Source organism: Ursus americanus, chromosome 20 (assembly GCF_024610735.1).
Source record: "Ursus americanus isolate L20-20 chromosome 20, mUrsAme1.1.p, whole genome shotgun sequence".
Lineage (NCBI taxonomy): Eukaryota > Metazoa > Chordata > Mammalia > Carnivora > Ursidae > Ursus > Ursus americanus.
In genome coordinates this window covers 20983975-20998117 of record NC_142146.1, presented here as the reverse complement: position 1 = coordinate 20998117, position 14143 = coordinate 20983975, and positions in this window count along the sequence as shown.

Here is a 14143-nt window from a genome sequence, read left to right as displayed (position 1 = left end):
CTTCCAGATACTGAAGTACTTACTAGAAGAGGCTCAGGGGTCACCCCTAATTTATAGCATAATTATGGGGAAAATGGTGTTGATGGCTAAGCTAGCCATCTATAATCACAAAGTCCTTATTGTCATAGGAAATGTCATTGCAAGCCTAATGTGAATATTGCATTCTTAATCAAGTCTTGTGGTCAGCTTTATGCAAACAAGAAGTGCAGAACTATACAATCTTAAAATATATTTTAAAAATATAAATACTTTGAAAACCATTTTAGCAGTTGCTCTTTTCCTTTTTTAAAGATTTTATTTACTTATTTGACAAAGAGAGATATAGCCAGCAAGAGAGGGAACACACGCAGGTGGAGTGGGAGAGGAAGAAGCATGCTCCCAGTGGAGCAGAGAGCCTGATGCAGGGCTCGATCCCAGGATCCCTGAGCCGAAGGCAGACACTTAGCAACTGAGCCACCAAGGCGCCCCCCATTATAGCAGTTTCTTAAAAGGTTAGACATATACCTACCATATGATACAGCCATTGCACCCCTAGGTATTTGTCTAAGAAATGGAACCCCATGTCCACAAAAAGACCTGCACAAAAATATTCATAGCAGCTCTGTTCATAATGGCCCCAAGCTGGAAACAACCCGAACCAGCAGGCAGATGGCAAAAGAAATGGTGGTATATTCATATGCTGGAACACTACTCAACAATAAAAAGGAAAGAACCACAGATCTCTGCAACAATCGTGGACAAATCTCTAAAACACTATGTTAAGTGAAGGTGGCTAAACACAAAACAGAACATGATGCATGATTCCATTTACGTGCAATTCTAGGACAGTCAAACCAATCTATGGTGATAAATCAGAACAGTGGTCATGGGGTAGGGAATGGTGCAGGACTGTCTGGGCGAAGCACAAGAACACTTTGTGAGTAATGCTAAGTTCCATATCTCAGTGGGGTGAGGTGTTATGCACATATACATTTGTCAAATTCATCAAACTGTCATTTAAGATCTGTACATTAGGGACGCCTAGGTGACTCGGTCAGTTAAGTATCTGCCTTCAGCTCAGGTCATGATCCCAGGGTCCTGGGATCCAGTTCTGCCTCGGGCTCCCTGCTCAGCAGGGAAACTGCTTCTCCCTCTGCAATGGAGTATTACTCAGCCATCAAAAGATTGAAATCTTGTCATTTGCAATGAGGTGGATGGAACTGGAAGGTATTATGCTAAGGGAAACAAATCAATCAGAGAAAGACAAATACCATATGATTTCACTCATATGTGGAATTTAAGAAAAAAACAGATGAACATGGGGGAAGGGAAGGAAAATTTAAAAAGATGAAAACAGAGAGAGAGGCAAATCATAAGAGACTCAACTATTGGGAACAAACTGAGGGTAGCTGAAGGGGAGGTGGGTGGGGGGATGGAGTAAGTGGGTCATGGGCATTAAAGAGGGCATTTGATGTAATGAGTGCTGGGTGTTATATGCAACTGATGAATCACTAAATTCTACCTCTGAAACTAATAATAATTTTTTAAAAAGACACGTATGAAATATACCTCAATAAATAAAATATATGTGGTATTCAGCAAGCTTTTAATTTTATATTTAATCTTTATTAAATAAGCACCTTTATTAAATATTTATGTAACTATAAAATGTGATGAGGTCTTTTAGATATAATCAAAAAGAGATGTTGCCCAAAAGGGTTACTAATCTCATATTACCCAATTAAGGACAAGAAACAGTAGGGTGCCTGCGTGATTCAGTTGGTTAAGCATCTGCCTTAGGCTCAGATCATAATCCCCAGGTCCTGGAATCAAGCCCCATGTGGGGCTCTCTGCTCTGTGGGGAGCCTGCTCTCCCACTCCCTCTGCTCCTCCTACCCCACTTATGCTCCATGCTCTTTCTTTCTCTCTCTTTGTCAAGTAAATAAATAAAATCTTGAAAGAAAGAAAGAAAGAAAGAAAGAAAGAAAGAAAGAAAGAAAGAAAGAAAGAAAGAAAGAAAAGGATAAAAACAGCATAGTTAACAAAATAGATAATTTCAACTTATTGACATCTTAATTCCTTCTAATGCAAATGACATAACTTGAGAAATCTGTTTATAAATTTAAAAAATCAGAAAAATATCAACTGGTATAAATGCAATTAAGTGCTTAAAACTAGTTTGTATTAATGTGGAGTAATTGCAAGATGAGCCCAAAATAGTAACTGATACAAAAATTATTTGAATTTCTAATACTATGAAGAGTTCAGTTGATTCTTCCAATACAAGCATTGCCCCTGCCACCATTCTGATTTAGGCCCTCATTTTTGTTTTGTTTTGTGTTTTTAAGTGCAGCAGATTCCTAACTGGCTTTCCTAATTTTGCTGTTATCCTCCTTTGATCCATTTAAAGCCATCATATTAATCCTTCAGCACAGTCTGCCAGAGCATCTCCCACCATACATCACAATTTATGGCCAAGGTCAGCTCCTTAACCCATCATTCAAAAACTGGTGGTCTGACCATAGTCTGACTGCCATTGTACCTAATTTCATAGCCACTTTTTTTCCTGTCCTCCCATCAGTCCACAGATCTCTGCACTAAGGAAGCTGGATGATGCTTCCATTTCTGCCACTGGGCCTTTGCTTATGCCACCTGTACATCTGAATTTTATATCATTTTGTCCCCACCTCATCATCCATATTCATACCAGTTTTCAAGACCTACTTTAGCTATCACTTCCTCTTTAAGAAAGTTCCTATTTTCCTCACCCAGAGTAACCTTTCTTTCTTATAAACACTCATCACATTGCATACCCAGTTCTCCTATCATAATCATCACTGTCTGTCTTATACTGTGAAATGGTTTGGACTCCAGCTCCAGAGAGAAACACACAGCTTACAAACTTAGCTTCCCAGCTATCAGAACTTAGGTAGGTTACTTCATCTCTCTGTGCTTCTGTTTATTCACCTATTGAAAAGATAAAATTAAAATAGTAATTTTATATCATTCTTGTGAACAGGAAATTAGATAACGTACATAATAGTGCTTAGTCTGGCACACATTTTAAGTGTTCGGTAACATTTACCTCAAAAGCTGCTGGCTAAAAGAGAATAAATTCTCTAAGCAGATGAACTACATTCAAAGAATTGAACGAACTCGTAAATGGAGAGTTTTGAGGACTATCAAGTTATAACAGAAGGTTGGAGGAAGATGACTTTTACTGTGATTTCCAAAATAGGGCATAAGTTAGGTTTCAAAAACTGCAGAATGGTGATGTTAGTTCTAGGCAGGAAGAGTCTGGTGAGAAGGAAAACAAAAAACAAAAACAAAAAAAGGAGAAGTAGTCCAGGTACCAAACAGAAATGAAAACACATGTCTACACCAAGACTGGTACATGAATATTCAAAACAGCTTCATTCATAATAGCCAAAAACTAGAAACAAATGCCCACCCACAGGGAAATGGATAAACAAAATGTGTTATATCCCTACAACAGAGTATCATTCAGCACTAAAAAGAAACATGCTGCAGAGAGAGCAACAGTGTGGGTGAATCTCAAAACCTTTACATTGAGTAAAAAGCCAAACACAAAAAGTGCATACTGTATAATTCTATTTCTATGAAATTCTAGAAAGTGTAAGTAACCTATCATGACAGAAAGATCAGAGGTTGCCCAAGGACTGGGGATGGAGGGGAGGAGGGACTGCAAAGGGGCTTGAAGGTGGTAGAAATGTTCTGTGTCTCAGTTCTGGTGGTGGTTTCAAGGGACTATACATAATTCTGTCAAAATTCATTAAATTGCACACTCCAAATGGGTGTAATTTATTTTACATGGATTATACCTCCATCAAACTAATATTTGAAAAAAATAACCAAAAAGTAAAAAGGTGTCTTTAAGTCAAAGAGACCCTGGAAGAGAAGTAGGGCTGATTGGGACACAGAACGTTTTCATTAAAGAAAATGTCATATTTGTCTGGCAGTTTTTGCTTCTTCAGCAAGACTACTGGGTTGCAATATCTGGGGGATAGAGTAGATGCAAAGTGCATGAACCTCAGCAGGATATTTGAAGAGATTTTTCATGATACACTGTTAGATCAAGTAAAATTTTATGGGACAGGTGCAAGGACAATTGAAGAATTGAGTGATGATTCCTGTGTTATCCTAGAAGACTTCCAGGGTCAGATCACATGGTCTATATTTGGTCTGTTTACCATTTTTATCAATTATTTGCCTCAACATCTAAGGGCATAGCCATCAACTCCATGTTGACTGAACATTGCTATGTTAAACAAAAGATAAGAATCTAAATTATTTTAACAGGCAAGAGCAGTAGTTTAGATCTGACAAGGTGAAACTTCACAAGGACAGCTATTAAGTAACCGAACTGAGTCTAGAATCTAGCTTTCCAAGTACCAGACAGAAGAACCAGGCCATACCAATGGGACATTAGAAAAAAAGCCTTAGGGGCATGATCAGTAATAAGTTGAGTGTCAGTCAAAATTGAAATGTAACTCTTACAGAAATTAACATGACCTTGGGTGGCATCAAGAGAGATATAAACTTTAATAGAAAGGAGGTGAAAATCTTCTATTTTCCACAATAGGCTTACACTAAAACACTGCATTAGTGAGAAAGCAATAAAGGGCTTTTGAGCCTAGAGAAGAGAGGCCCTGCAGTCCTCAGGGAGAATGGCTGCAAAATCTGTCAATTCTTTCCATCAAGAACTGGAGTTACATTTCCCAACATTTAAATCTGGGCTGCTCTGTGACCATGTTGACCAAGAGATTCAAGGGGAAGTGATATTGCGCCAGTTCCAGGCCCAGTCTTAAAGAAGACTGGCAGCTTCCATTTCCTCTCTCTTAGAACCCGGCCACCATATAGTAAGAAATCTTGAGCAGCTTCATGTAGCATAGTTGAGGCACCAAGCCAACAGCCCCAACCAAGCTCCCTGCCAGGGCATGTAAGTGAGCAACTTAGAAGTAGATCTTTGCCTCACTAAGCTACCCCAGCTGATGCTTCTTTTTTTTTTTTTAAGACTTTTTATTTATTCATTTGACAGAGAGAGAGACAGCCAGCGAGAGAGGGAACACAGGGGGAGTGGGAGAGGAAGAAGCAGGCTCCCAGGGGAGGAGCACGATGCGGGGCTCGATCCCAGGACTCCGGGATCACGCCCTGAGCCGAAGGCAGACGCCTAACGACTGAGCCACCCAGGCGCCCCCCCAGCTGATGCTTTTTCATAAGCAAAAATGATCTTTCCCCCACTGAGTGTTGCCAAATTGTGAAACCGCTAGCAAAAAAACTTATCATTCTGTTGAGTCACTAAGTGTTGGGATGATTTGTTTTACAGCAAACGAAAACTGAAACAGTAGCATCTTCAAATACATGAAGAGCTATCATATGCTTGGCCACATGGGCTAGAATTAGAACCAGTATGCATAACTTGGAGACACTCACTGAGAGGCAGGCTGAAACTTCAAAGGTAAGACTAGACAGAGAAATCCAGAAGAACAGAGTGCCAGAGCTGTGGGACTCATCTGGTGTTAGGACTGACCTTGAGGAAATAAACAAGGAATCAGATTAGAATGCTCCAAGGTGCATGGCTAGTCCAGGCTCAATTTCAGATGGCATCAGTTCCTAAGGGTTCCATCTGCAGTAACAGAGATGGCCATTCCAGTTCCAGGTGGAGGACCATTTGGGTTGAATCCCATTCATCCAATGGCTGGGGATAGACAGGAAAGACTGGAAGGTTGTCAAGATCCCAGTCAAGATTCAAAGTGGGATGTCAATCCCAGGGGGACCACTGAGTGACCACGCCAAACCAGAAAAAATCAAAGGCACAAGGGCTAGGCCAAAGTGGGAGCTTAAATAGTGTAGCTTGGAATGGGGGCACCCCTTAGACATATCAGACATCAAAATTCTTGATCCCATTCTCTGATAGGAGTGCAAATCCTAATGTGTCATCAGGGTAGATTAAGATTAGCTCAGAAATCAGCCAACTAAGGAATTAGCTAAGGAACTGGGATGGCCAGGTAGGCAGAGAGTGGCTCATCAGTGTCCTTAGCTGTGTGGGGCTCAGACAAGAGGTTTCTGAAACAAGCCACAGAAAAATAGGTTTTAGTTTAACACAAGAAAACTTTCTCAGTCAGAGAGGTGTATTCTGATGCTGGCAGAAGCCTGAGTTGTCACCCAGCAGATCTACAGAGAGGATGCATTCATCTGATGAGAATGATATCAGATAACTTTTAAATTCCCTTGCAACTTAAGATTTCCCAACATCAAAAATACACAAGAGAGCAAAGTGCTTGCACAGAGTACATAAGTGCTCAACAAGGGGTGGATGGATGAACAGATAGACACACATATGAATGAACAAATGGATGAATGGAAATGGATGGGTGGAGAGATGACTAATGCAGTCTGACATTTTCAAATACTCAGCACCACCTGTCCACAAACACACACGCTGTAGGAACTAAACTGGACTCAAAAGAGAAGGAATCAAAATGTACTTGTGCCTCAAAGAGTTTGCCAAACACTTACCTTCAAGAATCCAAATATATGCTGCATTCTTCTGCTTAGGAAAGCAATTTCCTAAGAAAATAAGAATTCCATATGAAAATCTCCTCATTTGTTCTGACCGGCTCATTCTGGTGACCCTATCTAACATGAAAGCAGAGAAATCCTGTGCAGCTCTTCTCTGACAGTCAGGAACCCCTGGCTCCAGGGCAAAAGAGAGACTGGAGCCACAGAGACGCACTGACCAGGGTCCAAAAGTTCTAGTGCCATGTGCCCCAGGTGACTTCTCATCTTTCCTTTGTTTTTCTGTGACCCGCATCTATTTGCAACCACTGCTCCTGTCACACACTCCCCAAGATCAATGTTTCTGCAAGCTTCTGACAGATTTTCTACTGCCTCCCTCAATAGCAGGGCTTTTTGTGGCAAAGGTTTTATTTAAATAAATTTGCTAACACCTTCATGCACAAAGAAAATCATGCTCTCTTATGCAGAGAATGAAGCTCTGAGTTCTAGGGGGTGGTTTATAAGTTTTTTTAACCCCAACCCAGAGTCAGAAAAGCGCTTTGTATCACAACCTAGTACACAGAACAAGTATAAAACAAGAGTTACTTAACTCTGTGCCATGTGTTCGAATATTTTCTAGTCTGTCTCATTTTTTTAAGCCACCAGTCAGAACTAACTAATCTGATTTGATGACACACTAATGCATGGGGACGGGTGGCCTGAAAAAGCACTACTTAAGGACCAATTATCAATTAGTATTGACAGAGTGTGGCAGTGGACCATGTGCCCCAAAACTGTGTTATTGACATGAGAAGCAAAGCCCGGATCCCCCAAAACCTATAAATAACATAACCATTTTCTAAGAGTGGAATTAATAAGAATTAATACATAATGGATGAGGTTAGCTAAATGTAGAAATTAATTCAAGAAAATGTAGGGCTGCGGGGATTTGAAAGTCCAATCAAGGTGTCCAGGAAGTGTAGTGTGACAGAAATCTTACTGCGTTATACTTTTAATAGGAAAATTTGAGACCACAGTTTTATTTTGCCTTGTCTGAGGAAATCCTGTCAATAGCAGAAACTGACTATATTGGTCTTATAAGTGGGAAGCCAAAATACAAGGACTTTTTAGTAGGTCTCCCACCCAGGGCCCCTGAACACAAATATCCAATCTGCTTAGCTGCTTAGGAACTAGAGGGAAGTGGATGGAGTATCACTCTCATGGCTCAATGACCCCTATCCCCTTTCTCTTCATTTGGACCCACTACACAACTTGTGATTTAAACATTAGTTTCCCAAACATGTTTTCCTAAAGTGGTAAGAACACACTACCCAGCCAATATGAAGATCTCCTCTGTTTGCCAGTTATATTTTTCATTGTAAATTAATAGATCGGGATCTTGATGAATGTATATATCAGTCTCGTGGGTTCAGTTATATGATCTTTTCTGTGCTGGATGAAATATCAAGGTCGGGCAAGGCAAAGAACCAGATCTAGCACAGAGCAGCCCTGATGGGATGATAGCATTCAGGAGAGAGCTTGCCTGGGTAGCCAGCCAGTCTCTCTCAAAGAAATCGCTCTCTCCACTCGATCACTCTACTTATTATAAGTTATTCAGAGGTTGATAAATGACAAACCAAATAATAACTTATTGGTTTTGTAGACACAGTCATTGCCTTAGCATTCCTTTAGCCAGCTGGAGCAAAGGAATATTATTGAAACCCTGTCAAATTTGCTTTCCCACACCAGGGCTGTGTGTGGTCCAAATTTCCACAGACTAATGTTAATATTTTTAAGAGAAGACTAAACAATTTGTGTCATGGTTTCTTATGCCTTCATATTTAAAATCATCTGCTGGGTCTGGATTTTCTATGCTCCTCCGTGTCATGCATTCATTCCACACACATTTTGTGAACACCCAGGTTCACAGGTCATAAAAGGGATAAGGGCTCGACCCTCGAGGAAGTCAAACACTGGAACAGAAGAAGAATGATAAATCAGTGTGAGAAATAATGTTATATGCACTACGGAGTCATGGCATCATGTAGGAGCAACTCAAGAGAGGAAAGGGAAAGATTTCACAGGGAGATATTTCAGGTGAATCATGAGGGAGAATTGGAGATAAAGAGGCAGACCAATTGAGAGTCTCAGAAGAGAGAACATGCACAGGAGTTTGGACTGCTTGATTATTAACGGCTCCCATGAGTTTAAAGAGGACATTTCTGCTGTTGTGGATTTGCTTTATTTTTAAGGAGAAAGTATAACCGTCAGACTTTCACTTTCTAAACGACTCTGGCAGAAATCAAGTGTGGGCTGGAATAGTAGACACAAAGTCCAACAAGCTTGCTTAGTATCTCCAACACTAGATTTTCAGGGGGGTATTTGGAAACTAACCCATACACACAAGACTATTAGACTAGTTTTGTTTTATTTTCTTACAGAAATGGAATTAAAGTTAATGTGAACTCTTACCACAAGAAATACAGTTTTCATGATGATCTGTATTGTTTTCCTTCTTTTTCAAAAGCCATCCAAAACGATAGGAGAATCTTTTTAGTAGGAAAGCATTACCACCTTTAGCTAATTTTTCAAACGCATTGTCTCTTTTTATATAATCTTAAAAGGTATGAGGTGTGAAAGGACACTCACTAGAAGTGCCAATGCCTGGCAACTTTCTGCTGTTTCATACATTATCATGCTTAGGAGGACCAGTCTCTACAGATGTCCAGTTCCCTTTTCTGGATGAGTGAGAGTTTAGAGTGCCAAGGACCCAGCCAACAGGGATAGGGGATGCCAGCTGCCCATAGCTAGCATCAGGTACCAGTGATGAACAACAGAGATGTCAGGAAGGGCTGTGTATAGAACTGGGATGGCTGTCAAGTCCAAAACACACGCCAGAGAAGAAGGGTCCAGGTATTCAGACAATAGGATGGAGGCAGGTAGGATGGTTCAAAGCCAACACTGTGAGGAAAGATCCGGAGTGAGTCCTGCACCAATCAACGAACAGTGGCAGCGACTCCTTCTCCTAGTTTTTCTCAGATATAGTTCATATACATCACTGTATAAGCTTAAGGTGTACAGCTCAATGATTTCATTAACACATATTGTAAAATGATTACCATGATAAGTTTAGTTAGTCTCCATCATTTCGTGTAGATGGAAAACAAAAATGGAAAAAAAATTCATTGTGATAAGAATTCTTAGTATTTACTCTCTTAACAACTTTTATATAGATATGAAAATGGATATCTATCTATATGTATATCTATATACAGATACAGATATAAACATAGATATAGATATAGATATAGATATAGATATAGATATAGATATAATACAGCAGTGTTAACTATAGTCATCCCACTATATATTGCATCCCTAGAACGAACTTACCTCATAACTGGTCTTTTGTACCTTTTGATCACATTTCAGTGGTAATTATGGGATGCAGTGGCTAAAGACATATCCGGAAAGGGGAGTGAGTGCATTGAAATTATTTTCTTCCCTCTTAGTTAAAAAGGACTAGTGGTTCTGCCAAATGCAGGTACTGAACATTACTTTATAAACTCTTATATGGTATCAGAAATAAGCATAGCCAAGCACATTTTTTTCTAAAGTCAAAGTTTGAAAGGACCTGTGGGCAAGGAAAAATCATATTTTTCCTAATATAAGGGCAGAGGAAGAGGAAGAGAGAGCGCAGAGCCCAAAGCCCAATGCAGGGCTCAAGCTCATGACCTTGAGATCACGACCAAGAGTCGGACGCTTAACTGACTGCACCAGCCAAGCACCCCGAATTTCTTGTAATTTTTCATGAGTCACTGATCCATATAAAAACAAACTGAGCAAAATAATGTCAATTTTGTTATGCTGTTAGAACATGCTCAGATTGCCAATTTTTGTTTAAGCTAACATCTGTTTGTTTACGTGTTTATGTTTGCCTCATTACGAGAAGAACCAGAAGGTGACTTGTCCAGGGGAGCAAATACAAACTGTTGACACACCATCTTCCTGAACTACAGAGTTAAGTAGTATTGCCACATTTAAAACACATTTAAATAAAAATATTTATAGTTAAAAATAAATATATTTACATAAAATATATTTTAAATGTATCTTAAAATAATAAGAAGGCAGCCACCTAATGTAATGCTTTCGTAGACACCACATGTAACTTCATGAAGTATTATCTTTCCACTTATACATTCAGAATGAAAATTATATAGCATAGAAGGTTGAAGTTGGAGGATTTCATTTATGTACTTAAAAGCCAGAAAAATCAATACAAACAAAAGACCTCTCCAGAAGTTCCCTGATGACTACTTTACATAAGAGTAAACTCAGGAAATATAAATTACATCATTGTTTTCCAGGAGTTTTAAATAAAAAAGATGCTGCTAATAAGTATCATAAGTAGTTTTCCGTTTCAGTTCCGTGTTGTTCCTTCTGTGCTGTATTTCCTATTATTCCGTGCATATGTCACCACTCAACCACTGAGCAATTGAGCATGCACTGGGAGCAGGACAGAACTACAGCCAGTTTAGGCTTCTGTAACTGAGGGCGCAGCACTGCTCTCTCCAGTGTCATTCACAGAAGGGGCTTAAAGTGGTCTACAGATTCAAAATAATGATGCAAAGAAATGGGTGAGCTTTTGAAAACACAGCAATAAGAAGGTAGTTATTTGTACTGTGCATATTCTCATATATGAGGCTATTTGAAAACCTACAAACATTACATTTTGTTCAAGATTTTTTTGATTTTTTAAAGATTTTTTAATGATTCAAAAGAGAGCACACGCAGGGGGAGCGGCAGGCAGAGGAAGAAGCAGGCTCCCTGCTGAGCAAGGTGCCCACTAGTGGGACTCAGTCCCAGGCCCCTGGGATCATGACCTGAGCCTGAGCTGAAGGCAGATGCTTAACTGACTGAGCCACCCAGGCACCCCTTTATTGCTGTTTTAATATAAAAACACCTCTCTATTTTTAGTTCATCAAAAGAGTATGGAAACTGAGATTTCATTTTTAAGTGCTGCTGCTATTATAATATTGCAATGAGTATTTTTACCTGTATGGGTTACATGAGAAGAAAATGCTTACAAATACTTCCCCTACACCAAGACTTTTAAAAACTGCTTGAGATCACTGTAACCAGATTAGTGAGGTCATGTCAGTTAATTATCACAAGGTTGAGGAGCAGAGGTATGTTCTTTAAAATAAAAAAAGATCTATTCTGTAGCACAAAATATGTAGTAAATTTAAGAAACATTAATAAGTGTTAAAGTTTCAAGTCACCAGTCCTTGTATCTATTAAAGAAAAACTCTCCAGATAACAGGAAACATTTTGCCATTCTTAGTAAACCTATGTTGGACAAAAGCTCAGCTTTATTATGACAAGATAAAGAAGAATCATTAAATTAACTTAAATATTATGATAAATGACATATAAATATTTTCTACCATTTCTTATCCTTTCTCAATAAAGGCCAATAGCTTAAATCAGTGTTTTGAATTTTCTAAAGTCCTTGTATTAATGGTTTCTTTACTTAAAACTTTTACTAAGTGACATTGAAATTATTGCAACTCTAATTTTAACCCAAGCAGAATGAAAGAATCTAGGACTTATAATGATTTATTTCTGCATTAGCAAATTTTTTTCATTAGTCATAAAAATTCAATTGAAAGGGGCATAGTAAAGCAGCCATTCTTATCTTTTTTTGATGAGTGAATAAATTTGTATAACCTTTTGAAAAGGCAATTTGAATACACCAAGAGCCTTATATTAGTTATCTCTGGTTACATAAAAAATTACCCAAAAAACAACAGACATTTTTATCTTACAGATTCCGTGGGTTAGGAATTCAGGAGTAGCTTATCTTGGTAGCTCCAGCTGGGTCTTTCATGAGGTTGAAGTCAATATGTTGGCTAGGGCTGCATTCATGTGCAGGCTTGTCCGGGGCTACAGGGCGCGTTTGCAAAATGACTCCGTTGCCTGCTGTGGAGCAAAGGGCCTGGAGCAGCCTGTTAGCGGACCTCTCCACAGAGTTGCTTGACGACCATCCTCACAACATGTCGGCTGGCTTCCCCAGGGGCAAGTGTGCCAAGAGAAAGCAAGGAGGAAGTCACTGGCCTGTTGCGACCTAGTCTCCAAAGTCATACCCATCACTTCTGCCATAGTCTATTCATTAGAAGTGAGTCACTAAGTTCATCTCATACTCAAGAGGAGGAGAATTAAGAGCCATCTCTTGAAGAAATGAGTAATCAAAGAAATTTTGGGCATATTTTTAAACCACAACAAGCTCTAAAGTATTTTGGAAATTTATCACACACACACACACACACACACACACACACACACACACACACACACACTTTTATGCTACTGTTCGTTCCAGTGGTATTTACAAACAGAATTATAAAAACCTGCCATATCCAATGGCCAGGAAAATGGTGAGTAAAGAAGGATACATACATGTTACATAGCAACTTCAAATGATGTTTTCTAAGAATATTTAGTAGCATATGCAAGGGCTTCTTAAATTATAACATTAAATGGGAAAAGCATTATGTGAAAAATATAAATAGAAAAATATTTAAAAGAAATAAATCAAAATGTTAAAACCAGTTGCCTTTGGGTGTTAGAGTTGAATGTTAGTATTCTCTTCTCTCTAATTTTCAGTATTTCCACATAACGAACCATCCAGTTTCCTTTGTTCCCGGCTTACAGTGTACTCACGTGCAGTCTGTATACAATGTTCTTTTAAAACGTACTAGTAGGTTTATTAAACAATTTCCTAACTTTCAACAGGAGAATTTTTCCGTCCTTTTGAAATTATCAAATTAGTGATTTTTTTCATTATAATATCTCAGGCTGAAAGACACAGCAAAATAGACATTCCTGTTCATTGCTGATAGTGGGGAGAATGCCTACATTCCCCTCCACAAGGGATCTCATTATGTTCAGGTGAGGCTTGGAGCAGCGTTGGGACAAGACCAGACATGTGCAATGAAGAGCATTTGGAGTCCAGGCCTCAGTACAAGCCAGGTGGATAGCTGACCCCACAACTTCCCACAGGTTGGAAGCAGGCCTCTGTACCAACACAGCTCATATGAACTCACATTGTAACTCATAACTAGCCTTCTCTTAGCCACTCACCTGAGGATTTTCCACAACACAGTTCTGCAAGGGGCCTCTCTTATGAATGGGATTCAGGTCAGACCCACCCTCCCTTCTTCTGTTCCTTCCACTCGGCCTCCACCCAGCCCATTTCATCCATGTTCCCATTACAGACAAGTGTAACAGATACTCTATGCACTCCATCAAGATCCCCTGGAATCCTCCTTACCACTCTGAGCATTCATCCCCCACCCTCTGGGTGCTTTCCCAAAAGGCGGTGCCTGCACCTCTCTTCAGTGATTTCTTTTGAGCTATTGGACTGCTCTGTCTGCCAACATAGACAGCTGAAAATGCTCGGGAGTTCATATCTGATCCACTCGTACCAAATGCTTGCTCCCGTCACACATGTGCACACACACATACACACACAGAGCAGTCCTTAGCCAATGTCTTATGGAAGTAGGAATATGGATGCCCAGCTCCCTTGTCACAAGCCAGGACAACCTTGAGGTATAATTTATGTTTAGAGCTTCTCTGG